This window comes from Balearica regulorum, chromosome 10 (genome assembly GCF_011004875.1).
Source record: "Balearica regulorum gibbericeps isolate bBalReg1 chromosome 10, bBalReg1.pri, whole genome shotgun sequence".
Lineage (NCBI taxonomy): Eukaryota > Metazoa > Chordata > Aves > Gruiformes > Gruidae > Balearica > Balearica regulorum.
In genome coordinates this window covers 1,505,182-1,519,220 of record NC_046193.1, presented here as the reverse complement: position 1 = coordinate 1,519,220, position 14,039 = coordinate 1,505,182, and the positions used below count along the sequence as shown (strand labels likewise).

Here is a 14,039-nt window from a genome sequence, read left to right as displayed (position 1 = left end):
TTCAAAAGATGTAATTATTAATCTTTAACTGTTTATAAATTGAGTGAAAATATGACTAATAATATTGACTATCACAAACATTTCTATATAGAAAAGATAGAGACATTGCAGGGCCTGAGGAGTTTGAGTCTGACAGCTGGCAAGGTTTTGTCCTATCAATAAGTAACTCGTTGAGGGAGAGTGAGGCCACAAATCCTAGAAATTAAATTTTTTTTGCTAGAGGTCTTTCCAGAGAAAAACTGGTCTGATGTGTATAAATAATGTACAAATTTCAACAAGCCATTTTAATGTTAGAAGGTATTTCATCTGTTTACACTTACTTTGAATATTTTCTCATTAAGCGTAGAGCTGTGTAGGAGATTACCAAGATGCACAAGTCTTTTTCAGTATTTCTTTGTGAACATAAACAGAGGTGGCAAGACTCTCCTTGAATTTTGACTCTATGGAAGTTAGAGGAAGCTATCATTGCTGTTGGTATATGTATGCATACGTATAGTTCTTTTGCACTGCATGATGACTTTAACAAGTTTCTGCTGCCACTGAGGATTGTATAACTCCTTCTCCCTTGCAAAGTGAAGCTGGCTAGGAAACTCTTGAGCTGGCCTTTTTCTCACCACGATAACCTCCTACACAGCAATCCCAGGGCTAGTTTACAGCTGTAAATTACTAATATGTAGGAAACCATTGAATTTAGAGAAGAATATAGATTTTTTTTGCCCTTTTTTTTTTTTCTTCTCCAGATTTCAAGAGCTCGCCTTGTTTTTTGCCAGTTCAAGGACCTGTGGTGGAAAACAATAGCCATTATTGTCATGAAGATAAAATCTCTGAGCAAATATGCCTGATAGGAGTAGGGCTTCTAATTAAGGATGTGATGGTTGAGTTGTAGGCTAATCATCTTTTCCATCTGTTACCTAAGAGAGTTTTTTAACACTGGGATTTGAGGTTTGTCAATTTTTGCTATCTTCCATTCTAAACCTGGGCATCTTTGCCAAGGCCAACAATGAAATGAGCACATTAAGATAACAAATCTCCAGCGAGCAGACAAAGTTATTTATTTTGGATGAACAAGGCTACATGTAAGACTGGGGTGTGTTTGGGGTTGACTGGTTACTGGAGGTGGGAGTACTTTGAGTTGAATGCTTTTATAATAAGGTTTAGTTGTGGGAACATTCGAGCCCGAAACGTGAGAGAATGCAGACCTTTCAAAATATGGTATGTGAGAAAAATGTATGATTTAGTGTTTCCATTTCCATAGAGGAAATAGCAATGCTTTGCTTGAACCAAATGATAAATTTCCTTTAAACTTAGTCATATGATGATCAGGGAAATAAATTCCCCCTAAACTTTTGTCAAAGCAGTTGAGAGAAAAGTTAGGTGTCTCAAAGTAACCTGTTGTCTACAAGGACGTGCTCATATTACTCAATGAGCAGAGGATTGCATTTGTCCTATTTTTAAAGACGTTTTATAACAGCCCTAGAAAAATAAATAGAAGTGTTTCTCAGAATCTGAATTGGGTTTGTGGTCACTGCATTGTCAGACCAATTGTAAATATTACTTATTCTTGGACAAAAACACACTTGTTCTTTCAAGGAGTAGAGATAATCGGAGGGGGGCAGTGCTGTGTCATCAGTGTTTCTGCATTTGAGCTTTTTGACAGCATATGGTTTTTGAAATGTATGTTCTTCAGCATGTAATACGCCTTTCCAACTGCACCTTGTACAGAAGTGTGGCAGGAAAAGGTCTGCACTACATCTTGGTACTTCTGGTACCATAAAATGCATCTTGAGGTCTCTGTGTAGCACTAAAATGGATATAACTGGGAAGAGCTTTTGGTATGTCATGGAGAATAGTGCAGAATCATAACGAGGTGCAGTAGGGACTTAGAAAATATACGGCTAAACATCAATAGTGATCATTGCTGCCTTTATGTCTCTTGTTATTTTAATACTTAAGCCTGAGAAAAAATGATCTTTTGGTGCTGTGTAGGGTGTTGAGAATTGGGGGGGCGGGGAGGGAGGGATATGCTAAGTGAATTTGTAGGCTACTAAGCTGCTCAGTGTTGGAGGTTGCTGAGTCTTGGTGTACTACTGCTCAGGAGCAGCATCTGCAGCACTGGTGCCCTCTTAAGATGAAACGGCTAGTTCTTTGAGTGTACAAGCAAGATCCTTGCTTATAGGGACTCTGCCAGGAGTTAGCGTGACTACCTTTAGGCAGATTTTCCTCCTGGCATTGTACAAGGGAAGGTTCAGTCCGGTTTGATTCTGAATTTGGGAGACTCGGTTACATCATGTTGAAGCAAATGTACCATTTCCACCGACCCACTGAAAGCCAGCTCCCACAAAAGTGTTCCTTGTTCCTCAGCTCAGTGGGATGAATTGTGTGTTTGTACATGTTACAGGAGCAGTCAGAGTTTATAGGATGGAGCCTGTCAGCAGCATGGAATCTTGGATTAGCATCACTTCGTAACAGGGACGTTGCAGGTCTGTTGAACAGGTAGAATAACATAAGAGGCAGATTATTAAAATTAAGTTATTTAAACTTTTATTGCATTTACAACAAATTAAGTGCTCTGCAATTAAAAACCCAAAAGTGCTCAGTTTAACAAGTGTTGAGCTACTGTGTAAATCCTTTCATGAGCCCTTTCTTGGTCCATCTCATTATATAATGTAATTGCATGGCCCGGATAGCTTCCAGTAAATCGCCTCTCTGGCTCCGTGGCAATCTCCCCACCATCCCTTATTCAGCCTCTCTCTGCAGGGAAGAGTCTGAAAAAAACACGGGAACGGGAAAGATGACCAGTGTTTACAATAAGCTAATGGGGAACCCAGCTGTTTTGATAGGTTGCATAATCTTGGAGAGGAAAATCCAGTGCCTTGAAGAGAAGGCAATACCAATTACCCTCTTTATGCTAACACTATTAGAAGATGTGTTTTCATCTGCGCACGTGGTCATATTTAAACCCTCCAATCTGTCTTTTCTAAGTTACTTGCTTATTGCAGAAGGGCCTAGTGATTTTATATTTTAACTGGAGGAAATCTCTCTTGAATGTGTGTTGAATTTGGAAGTCTGATTTGGCTCAATTAAAATGTGATTAGGCTTTCTGTCTCCATTGTAGAGGTTGTAAGTGCTCTGGAGAAACATTTAATGTTGAAGGCTGGCCTGCTGGTTTTGGCTGAAATGTAGATAGAAATATGCAATGCTCTGAGAAATTCCAGGACTCCCACTAGGTTAAAAAATTTTCTCTCAACTATAGCATTTCATCAAGTTTCCTAGTAATGTCTCCATGTATCACAATCGTTATTGCTTGGAAATCCACCAACTTTGCAATGAGCTGAGAGTATTTATTATATGTGCTGGATGGCATGCTCTTAGTAGAGAGGTCTGATTAAAATTATTTCCATCCTTTCTGGTTTCAGGCTGTGTTACATGCTGTTGTTTTACTGTATGTTACATGCTTTGGATGAGATTAATGTAGTTATGTGAATATTTAGTCTAAGTAAGTCAATTAATTGCAATATTTTTAGTTAACCTGGTAAAATATGTTCAGGATCTGGTCACTCAAATCTGGGCTAAAGCAGAAATCAGCTATACTTTGAGAAGTATACTTGGCATAATTCAAAATACTATATACAGGAGATCTTAAAAATCCCTGAACTAGTCATCTTGTTGTAACCAAACTAATTGGGAACACAATGATAATGGCTCTCTTCACTATATCTAATCTTTAAATCTTTGTAAGAGCTGTATCTAGCTGGTCTTTTTATGGAATGTCACTTTTCTGGGTGAAAATACTGAAAGCTTCACATAAGCAAAGTTAAGATTTGTAGTGCACCTGTTCTCCAGTCTAAAACTGGCTGACAGCATAACTGCAATCTTGCAACAGACCTTTCTTGCCTTTGGCATGGTGTTTTCGAGCAAGTTGTTAAGAGATAGTCTAACAAATTATTTCATGAATCACTTTCAACTAAAAGAACAGTGTGATTTGCATACAGAATTAAAAACCTCTTCCTTTGCAACCACATCAGTCTAAAGATATTCATAATACAGTAAGTTTATAGTGAAATGGTACACTAATGTTCCATGGAGTCTCAGTGTATTCGATATTTTTTGATCCTACGATGTGCTGGATCCCCTAGACCCCCTTACTCCAGGATGTGCTGATTTCATGAGTCTTCCCAGTGAGTGGCTTGATACCATTGTTATAATGAGAAATTTGGGAAGCGGGGCAAGGATGTTCTGCATTGTGGGCCTCTCAGCAGCTTTTTCCATGTGGCCCCATGCAGTGAAGGGTTGTCCTTGCCCTTTTCAATATCCTGCCTATTCTGTCCTTGCAGACATGCTATGCTAGCATTGGGACGTGTCTCTGTGTCTTCATGACTTCTTAAAGGAAAAAAAAAAAAAGGTCATAAAAGTCTTAAACATTGCAAGTAGGGCATCAGTGTTGGCGGGGACCCAAGTTTCTGAAAGTATTTGGGCACCCTGGGCTCATTTAGTCCCTAGTTCCTGCTGAATAAAGGCATGTTGGGCATCTCGGTGTCTTTATGGAACTCATTCAAGGTGAATTGCCAAAGGCTACGCAGAAGTTACCTGCAGAGTGGACTGCTGGGCTCATAACTCCCTGTCCAGTGCTTTAACCACTAGAGGACACTGCCTCATTATTATTAGGGAAATTAATCATTGCACATTTAAAATGCCAATTTATAGGGGTTGTCTTTCTGTTGGCTTAACTTAGTCTCAAATAAGATTGATTTTTTTTTATTTTTTTTTTTATTTTGCACCATAACTATCCACAGTGCTGCCGTATGCTCAGATTCTAGTTTGAGCTGAATCGGTGACAAAGGCAGGCAGCTGTGCACGTGAAAGCAAATACCTGATCTTCTTCAGTGCCTCGAAGAAAGCAGAGCAACACTAGAAGACCCTGCAATATTGAGCTGTGCATCACGTGGGTGAACTCATCTGTGAGTGATCCGTCAGGCTCACACTTATTGCTACAGTCTTTCAGGCTTGCTAAGCTTTGGCCTTTGCTCTGAAGCATGTGGACAAGGACTGTCCAAGTAGGTAGATCCCACACCTATCCTGTGAGCAGCTCCACGGGGAGGCAGAGGGCAGCATGAAAGATGTGCGCCATTCTCCTGAAAGGGTGGACTGGTGATTTCAGAGTTGGTGTGATGTCATGCTTTACCGGCCCGTGATGCTTTTGTGCTCTGGCTGTGGCAGAAGCAGGAGGCCACCAAGTGAATGGTGCTCCGGACTTGTGTGCAGATCTGGTATGAGAAGGCGTCGGGGCCAGACCTTCGCTTCCTCTGGGAAGGGAAGGAAGAAGGTACAATTCTTTTTTCTGTCCTCATCTCAGAAGAGCTTCCAAAGCAGGCTGTCCATCAAAAAACACTTTTTCTGTAGTTAGATCCAAAAAAGAGAATAGAGAGATGGTTCAGGGTAAACTGATAGAATTTGTTGCTGCTGTCACTGATCAGAGTATTTAATTGTAACGTAGTCCCATGGTGGTAGCAGAAATGTAGCTCGATTTTTAAGTATTGTGATTACATTCACAGAGCTGCTATAACCATGAAGAATACCTGAATATAGGAGTAGATATTCTTGTGTTAAATCCCACAACTCGTTTCCATTGCATCATGAACTTACTGAGTTGGGAAGTCATCCCTCATGAATCAGAGAAATGCATCTCCTCCAAGAGCTGCTTATTTTCTTGTACCTTGTGCATCACGTACGCTGCAGATTGGAAAGAGGTAATTTGCTGGGTTAAGTTACAAAACTGTCTCTGTTCAGTCGCTGTGAATCACTGAGGTGTCCAAGAGTGAATTCAGCTTTGATAAAGTGGTATTATAACCACAAGGAGATAGGATACTCTGGAAGTACCATCAGTCAGATCCTATGCAGTGTCAGTACTGGTGTGCCCGTGTGCATTGTATGAAGACTGCTTTTATCTGCAACACATCGTGCTGGTTTTCAGCAACTCCCCCCGTGATGAATATTTGTACTAGTGTCTACTCCCCGTAAAAACATTACCCCATCTACCCCATCTACCCCATTTATGTGGAAAATCTGGTATTGTTATATTAATATATGGAGATGCAAAGCACCTCATGGAATTTAAAAAAGGGTAAAAGCAGTAGAATTGTCTAAAGGCAGATGAATGCTGCAGTCCACATGAGTGAACCTTAGTAACCACCACTGGCAGGGCCTGTGTTGGGAAGGTAAACTGGTATGTTTTTGCCTTGCTAGGAAGGATTTCCGTGCTTTAGTCAGAAAGTATCTATGCAGATTTCCTTGCTGAATGCTGCCAGCAAGCACTATTTCACTTACAAGCGCATGATAGCTTTATTAATTTCCGTTGTTATAATTGCAGTGAATTCTTTTCTTGTACGCTGAACAGTTTTTCTCTTGTTCTGAGAATTGTTTTAGTGCAGAGGTCTCTTGAGGCTTGAGTTTGACTGAAAGACAGCCAGATGGGAAACATATTTTTGACTGACAGATGCCTGAGATTTGTAGCCCTAAAGCTTCTGGTAAAAATGAGGGGGAGCTCAGAACACAAGGTCGCTTGGAGAAAGGGAATGTTGGGAATGGGTAGCTAATAATTGTCTGTGTATGGAAATATATAGAGCTTGATCACTTTTGTACAGCTGGAGGCCCAAATCAGTTACATAAGCAATGATAAATGTCAATTGTTTTGTGTTTGTTTTATTAGGAGACCATTTGGGTTTGTCTTTAAAACTCGCTGTGGGACTGCACCAAACTCTCTTCTGTGTCAGACCAGATAATAGGTGATTTTTGCTGAGGCTAGCATTCACTGCAGGTTTACCTCTAGTTCTACCTCTCGGGCCTGTCTGCGCACGCAAACAGTTATTTGTCTTTTTGAACTTGAGCTGGCTGCGCTCTCCGGGGATGTTGCTTACAGCCTGAGCTAGCGCAGCTCCCCAGCTGCTAATGCAATCTCTTGTGCAGTTTGAATAATATTTAGTGCTGTATTTGCTGTCATTTAAGTGCAGCTAATGCAAGGGGAGTTAACTTGAGTGCAGCAAACTCGAGTTAAATCTGTGATGAAAACAGCCTTAAATGGGTATGTTCAATAGGTTCTGCATATGTTCACAAAATTAAAAGAAAAACAATAAAATCACCCCACAAACACAAATGGGCAAGTTGCCCAGATCAGCACAATTTAATGGATGAGCTGTAAAGTGCCGACGTGCCACCCTTGAAGTGGAGCAAACGATCCCAGGGATGTCCTCGGCCGCGCCGTGGTGCAGCAGCCAGGCTGCTCGGGAAGGACACGAGTGTTCAGGGACACCCTGGCACGGGGGGTCCTGGGAGGGCAGGCTTGGTGGCTTAAGACGCTCTCTCCCTTTATGCTCTCATCAAAGCGGTTTCATTTCTTTATGGTGATCTGTTTTCTGTGTAACCAAATGTGTTCTTGGTCCCTCTTTGAGTCAAGGAAATGTGCAGTTCTCTTAACCGTGGTCCTGGCTTCTCCCTCGTGCGTTTTTCCAAGGGATGCCTGCCCGCTGCAGGCGAACAAACCGGGTGGATGCAGCGTGTGCATGAAAACCACCTATGCCACGTGTGACAAAAACTTAAAAAGCAAATTTAATAATCTTGTTGTATACAAGCAGTATTTTTTATAAACATATTCACTACTGAAGTTGTGGAATGCTTTTGCCAACGTAGTGCTATTATAAAGCGTTTTAATGATTTGATATATGAGTATTATGGTTCACCTAAGTCTTACCATGTTTCTGTTCTTTAAACAGACACCATCACTGAGCGGCTGGCTAATGGCCTCAGCACTGCAGTGTTTGCTGTCTTTTAATCAAGATCTGGTCTCATCAGTGTTAACAAAAATGGTTATAGGTACGTCAGACTTCAGTTGTGGGGTTTTAGGACAGAAATGCTTCTGCTTGGGATGCCAAGGAGAGTTGGCTTAGGGACACCTCAGTACCTGAAGGACCCCTGTGTATGAGAGCCAAATCGAGGAGGGTCTTCAGGGCTCTGGTCTATCCAGATTTTCCACTGGAGGTTTCTCTTGCATTGTTGTGGTGAGGGATGACTGAGCAGCGTCAGGCTTGAGGTGTCTTGCAGAAAACCCCACAGCAGCAGCAGTGTTCCTTGGAAAGCAGCAGGTCAGATTTTGTCTTGGGTTCAAAAAAGGCCAAATTCTTCTCTCATTAGTGGCTGTAAATGGAGTTTATCTCCATCGCTGCTTCATTTGCACTGCTGTGGATTAGGTGCGGTTGATAGCAGAAGGTTGCCCAAATTCCTAAATGCTCAGCAGCTTGTCTGTTGGTGTTTTCAGGCATTGTCTAAGGGAGCTCAGTGTTCTGCCTGCTCTCAGGTCTCCCCTTTGGTGATCAGCAGTGGTAGGACTGCATGTTGGAAATGTTTGGACTTGAATTGCAACCCACGGACAGTGGGCATAGGGATCCCACCACCTGAAGGTACATAGGAGACGGAGGTGGGCAGCAGGCTGGACAGACCGGGAAGAGCTGTCAGAGAAGGCTTGTTCTGGTCAACTTCATACCTGGAGCCAAATTTTAGCAGTGGCGTAACCTTTGATGCCAAGAATTTTTGTCCTGTCTGGTTGGGAGTATTGGAGTAGTTTAGAGTAGGTGGGGATAGAGAGAGAAAAGAGCCTAAATGAATTTTAAAATATTTTTTGTGAAATCCTGCAGCGTTTTCTGTTACTTGTATTGTCTCCTTTGAATTTCACCCTGTTGCAGAGTCAGATTATCTAGAGGAGTTAAACTATGATTAAATTCCATGTTAAAATGAATAAACATATTGGGATCCTTTAGCACTAAATCACAGTGATGTTATATTAGACACTGAAAAGATAATCCAAAAATTACTCAGTAATAATTTAGAAATTATTTTAGGTGCCTGCCTTTTAATGTCTTCTGACATGTACTCTTTAAGTGATTTATCCATGCCTTTATAAATTTCTCTTTTGCTTGGAATACAACAGAGCTAGGTCTTTGATATTTAGATTCTCATAACTGTTCTTGGAATTTTTCTTTGGATGAAGATTTTGGCATGGATGATACTTTGTGAAACAGTCCTGTGTCTGGATCTCATTCATCACAGATCTTGAAAAGAAATGTTTCTTGGCTTTCAGATAAAGCCATGGAATTTTTCAAAGGATGAATTTGAACTATAAAGCGTATGTACGTTTAAATATAGGTTCCTTTAAATATGCAGAGCTTACGTAAGGATCAGATTTGCATGCATTCCTTTATTGCTAAGTGTACATTTTAAATGTATTACAGGCAATGCAACATGCACCCTTAAGCTGGGTTTAAATATGACAGCATTTGCCAAATAAATTTATTTCCTTGAATTAATTCTGTTCTGATCAGAACAGATCATGAACGGAAACTGAATTACTCCTGTATTTATTTTTTTTTGGTCAGCTTGCATGTGCCATTTCTCCTTACAGTGTTTAGCACTGGGGTGTGCAGCAGCTGCCTTGCAGAGAGCACTGAGCAGACCCCATCCGGAGCTGGGATCCTGGCATTTGAGCAAAGGTGAAGCACAAAGACAGTCCGTGCCAGCTCACAAATTACCAGAGTGCAGGGGAAAAAAAAGGGGGGGGGAGGGGAGAGTAGAGAGGGGTCCTGGGCTACACGATGTGTTCTCTGTCTCTGACCTTGACACCTCCAGTTCTGAAAAGGTGTTTATGAGCTGTGCTCTGTCCTGCTGCACTCCACAGAACTACTTCTAGTGTGTAAAATTAAGCTTGTACATCTATCACATCAGGTTCAGGGCTTATCACTTTAACTGGAGTGTGGTTATTGGAGCCAATGTTTGCTTTAGATGGGTCGCTGGAATTATAAATTAGGGTCTTGGGTTGGATTAAAGCAACAGAGCTCGTATTAGCAAAGCCTGGCAGTTCTGACGTGGAGCCTTTAGATTTACATTGTCTTTTGTCTTGGGCCTGATCTAAATCACCAGCATTTAGGGACAAGAAATGAATTAAGTCTTGTCTCTGTACAGACTAAATCCCTGCCCTCTGCTGAGCGTACCATTAACAGAGCCAGCAGTGCTCATGTCTTTCCTTGAGTCTATCATAAATTGCATTTATTAATGGCAGATTATATAAATTTCAGCCAAGTCTTTATCAGCACTTAGGCCAGACACCAGATAAACAGTTGGCTGCAATTCTGCCCTCTAATAAAATTGTACGTGAAACTTGAACTCAGTTTTGTGGTTTTAAACACTCTTAAAAAATGAGCTGGTTCCTCAGCGGTGTAAACTGGCGGTGCTGCCTAAGGCCAAAGGGAGTCTGCTGCAGTACATCCGATGAGGATCCAGCCCTTTTCTCTCAGTGGGAGAGTCCTGGCTCCTGCCCTGGCCCCCGCTGTGCTTGCAGAGGAGAGAGGATGAGGACGAGCGCTGCTGGGGAGGCTGCTCAAAGCCCGTGTGCACGGCTGGCGGTGCGGCCGGGAGGGCACCCATCCCCGGAGCACAGTGTGCATCCCTACTGTGCGTCTCCCGGGCTTGGTTGAGAGGAGATTCCCTTCACATCTCGCTTGCAATTTCCCCTTAGGACGGGCCGTTTGCTGCCAGTTGCACTAAGGGAAATTTCGCACTGCTGGGAACAGCTTCCCCAGCTCGTGACGTGCCTGTGCGGCAGAAGGGGTGGATGAGTGCAGACCGCACATGCCAGAGCTCCCAGGGACCGTGCTCTTGAATGAAAGCAAAGTGACAACACATGTAGCATCAGCGTTTGTAAGAGAGACAAGAGCAGCTCCGGCAAAGTTAGCAACTGTAGCATTTGTGCTATTTTTCTAAGTTCTTTTTTTGTTTAAGTCTTTGAAATACTTCTTGACATCTGCTCTTCATTACACAACAATATAGCTGTCTTTTTAGGAAAAGAGACATTTTTCATTATTCATTTCAAAGTTAACAAACACATTTTAAGGTGCCCACAATAACTGCAAGGGATTTGCTTTCAGGTAATTACAGCCGAGTCCAACTACAACACTGTTTTCTGTTCCATGTCTACATTTACCTTGGTCACAACTAAAACCAGGTTTTTATCAGAGTTCCTGGGTTTGTTTTTTATTAAAAAAGTACTTTGACTTCGTTTGGATGGGCGACATGAAACTCTGGCAGGAAATCTGAACCTTGCAGTACTTCACGTACTTAGTTCATCAGCAAAAGCGTTTTGTTTGTTCTTTGTAGGGACAGCACAGTTGCGTTGGGGCTTTTCCCTTTCCCATCAAAGGTATCGCATGTAGTTTTCTTCTTTTATGGAAAAATATGTAAATTTTGAGGGGTTTTTAAGCAAAAGTAATACGTAAGAATTTTAAGACAAAGGTATGCAGTACCAAAAAGCTGACCTCTGTTTCCCCTTTCATGCCACATCGCATTCGCTGTATTTCTTTCTCTGAAACACCGGAGCCGATTGTAGGGCTTGGGCTGCTTTCAGAAAGTAAGGGTGCTTTGAAGGAGAGGCCAAGGGCGCAGTGGCTGTAAGGGTAAGAGCACACATGTACCTCGACTCGTGATTTCCGTAATTATCGCTACCCCACCTCCATTTTTTCACATCAGGGAAGGTATTACAGGCGTCTTTTTCGGGTTTTGTGACTCGCACAGGAGCCCCAAGTCTGTCGGGAGTCAGAGATGTGAATCAGGGAGAGATCGCAAGCTGGGGGATGCTCTGAAGGCCGAAGAAGAGGGGTCTCTGAACTTGACAGGTCCCGCTTCGTAAGAGGAGGTTGGGGGTTTGTTTTTTGATTTGGTTTTGTGTGAAACATTTTCTACAGAAAGTACTCGCCATCTTGGCATTTCAGTTGTTTCTCGATACTTACAATTCTTCACTTTTGGTTTTGTACACGTAGGGGGACCTTTTTCTGATCTCTGGGACAGTAAGAGAAGATTGTAACTCTTAAAATATTAATTCCCCTTTTAGCAGTGCTGAAAATTAAGAAAAAAAAGAAAAAGCTCTGTTAATCAGCAATAATGCTGTTTCCCAAAGCACATGACCTCTTTTGATCAGGTAAGCTAACCTGGAGCAGTGCGTACAAGTTGGTGAGGGTACAGCCGGGAAGTTAACACAGATTTTTCTGTACCCCTGACAACTTCTGAAAATGTGATCCCAGTGCTTCCAACCTGTATTACTCCATCTTTTTGGAAGAGAAAAATAAATCAAAGAAACAAGTAAGGGCAAAAATATGGGGATCATCTGTGAAAATCCATGGAGTGCAATCTGTAACTAACTAACACCCTGCAAGCTGCAAAGATGCAAATAGCAGTGGAAGCGTCTCTTATATTTGCAGTAGGCATCTTCACGTTCAGTCACGTGCAGAGCCCAAGCCTTATTCTGTATTCCTGACCTGAGTGCAGAAATTGCATGTTTGTAGCAATAATATGTTTATTCTGTTTCTCATGCTGGATAGCAGCCGGGTGGAGTGTTGGAGCTGGGGATTCGCTGCAGACCGCTGATATTCTGCGATACAGGAAAGCAGCCGAGGTGAGTTTTCTAAAAACTGTTGTTAATTAGAGGTACAGCAGCTGGCTTGTAGCTTGGTTATTGAAGACGCCTAATCAATTCAATCCCTCTTGTCTTTTCCAGTGTAAAGCAAGTGTCAGAAAAATGAATAGAAGGCTCCTCTCCTCACAGGGCAGAGGAGCTTTAGCTATAAAGAATTTTGATAAAATGAGAGACAGTGTGTTCCTGGACTTTTATTTCCCCCTTCAGGGCAGCAAGTCTGTACTCTCAAAATATCTGAAGGTTATCTTCCAGGCACAGGTCACCGCTTCGTGGAGTGGGGCTACTGCTGTTTGCTCACACTGACTCACTTTCCGAGAGTTTCAGTGTCATGACCCTAACGCATCCAACAGAAAATAAGAGCAGGTTACTCTAAACTTAGAGCACAGCAGGGTGCAGCTGGGATTAAGCAGGACAGTGACCAGAGCAGCAAGGCTACAAGCTAGCTTGGTTTGACTTTTTCCCAATAGTGGAACAGTATTTGCTTCATTTTATTGTGTTGACTGCTGCAGAAAGCTGGAGCTCTGGACTCATTCAAACCCAGAGCGTCTCCAATCATGGTGGGCTCGTAAGAGCTCTGATCTGGGCAGCCCTCCTGGGTGGACTCTTTCAGCTGCGTCCTGACTTGCTTGACTCTTTTTTCCTCTTGCCAGATATTATTTCTGGTCTCCATCCAAGCACAGTCCCAATGCAGGATGATAGTGTTAGTCCGGAGAGCGATGGGTTACCTGCCGTCCAAGCCCCCACCCCCATCAGCCTGCGGAAAAGAACTATGCCAAGCATGCTGCTCGCGAGTCATGGAGGGGAGGGAGGGAGAAAGATTTGCCATTGACTAATTTAAGGGATGCTCTAATCGGCTCCAACATTTAAACAAGCCTCTTTTCATACATCTATTGGGCCATTTTCGGTACTAAATGGCTCCATTAAATGGTTTTCCAGGTCTTATGCTGGCCAGACAGCTATTAAAGTCAATGGGAGTTTAGCCTCCGTAAGAAATGGAGCATCAGTTCTTCTGCCAGGTGAAATATATCATTCAACAAAAGCTAAACTCTTGTTCAGAGAATCCAACAAGCTAATGTAAACAAGGATATAAAGCTTCTCAAATCCTGCTGAGCTGTTTTTGCAGAGGTAATGTCTTTTACAGCACTAAGATCAGTTCCATGGGAAAGCGAACTGGGAACCACATCGGTGTTGCATCTCCAGCCGGAGGCATGAGGACAACTCAACAGGGACAGCCATGAAATGAAGCGGAGTGGCAGAAAGCTGAGAGCAATTCCCCTTTTCTAGAAGAAGAGAGTGAGTTCTTGCAGAAGCAAACCAAGATCGTGTCTTCCAGAGCTTGCCTGCTGTGCATAAAGCTCATCTCTGGAGACTAACAGGTTACCTTGTCAGAAATGTCCTGTATGTGAAGTGTTTTTGCAAATACACAAAAGAACAAAAAAACCTCAAAAATATCTTTGAAAAGGACTGGAACTGCCAAGGTAGTTTGGTTGTGATTAGGCACAAATTTCCAATCGGAAAAGAGCCTCTCCAG

General features: G+C 42.4%; 1 long non-coding RNA gene across 1 annotated transcript; it reads left to right on the top strand.

The window, feature by feature from the left end:
* Positions 1-7,763: 7,763 nt before the first annotated feature.
* On the top strand, positions 7,764-14,039 carry LOC142603207 (uncharacterized). Its single transcript, XR_012837097.1, has 5 exons — positions 7,764-7,866; positions 8,309-8,450; positions 9,449-9,536; positions 12,414-12,487; positions 13,650-14,039. It is a non-coding gene; the product is annotated as an uncharacterized LOC142603207 (long non-coding RNA).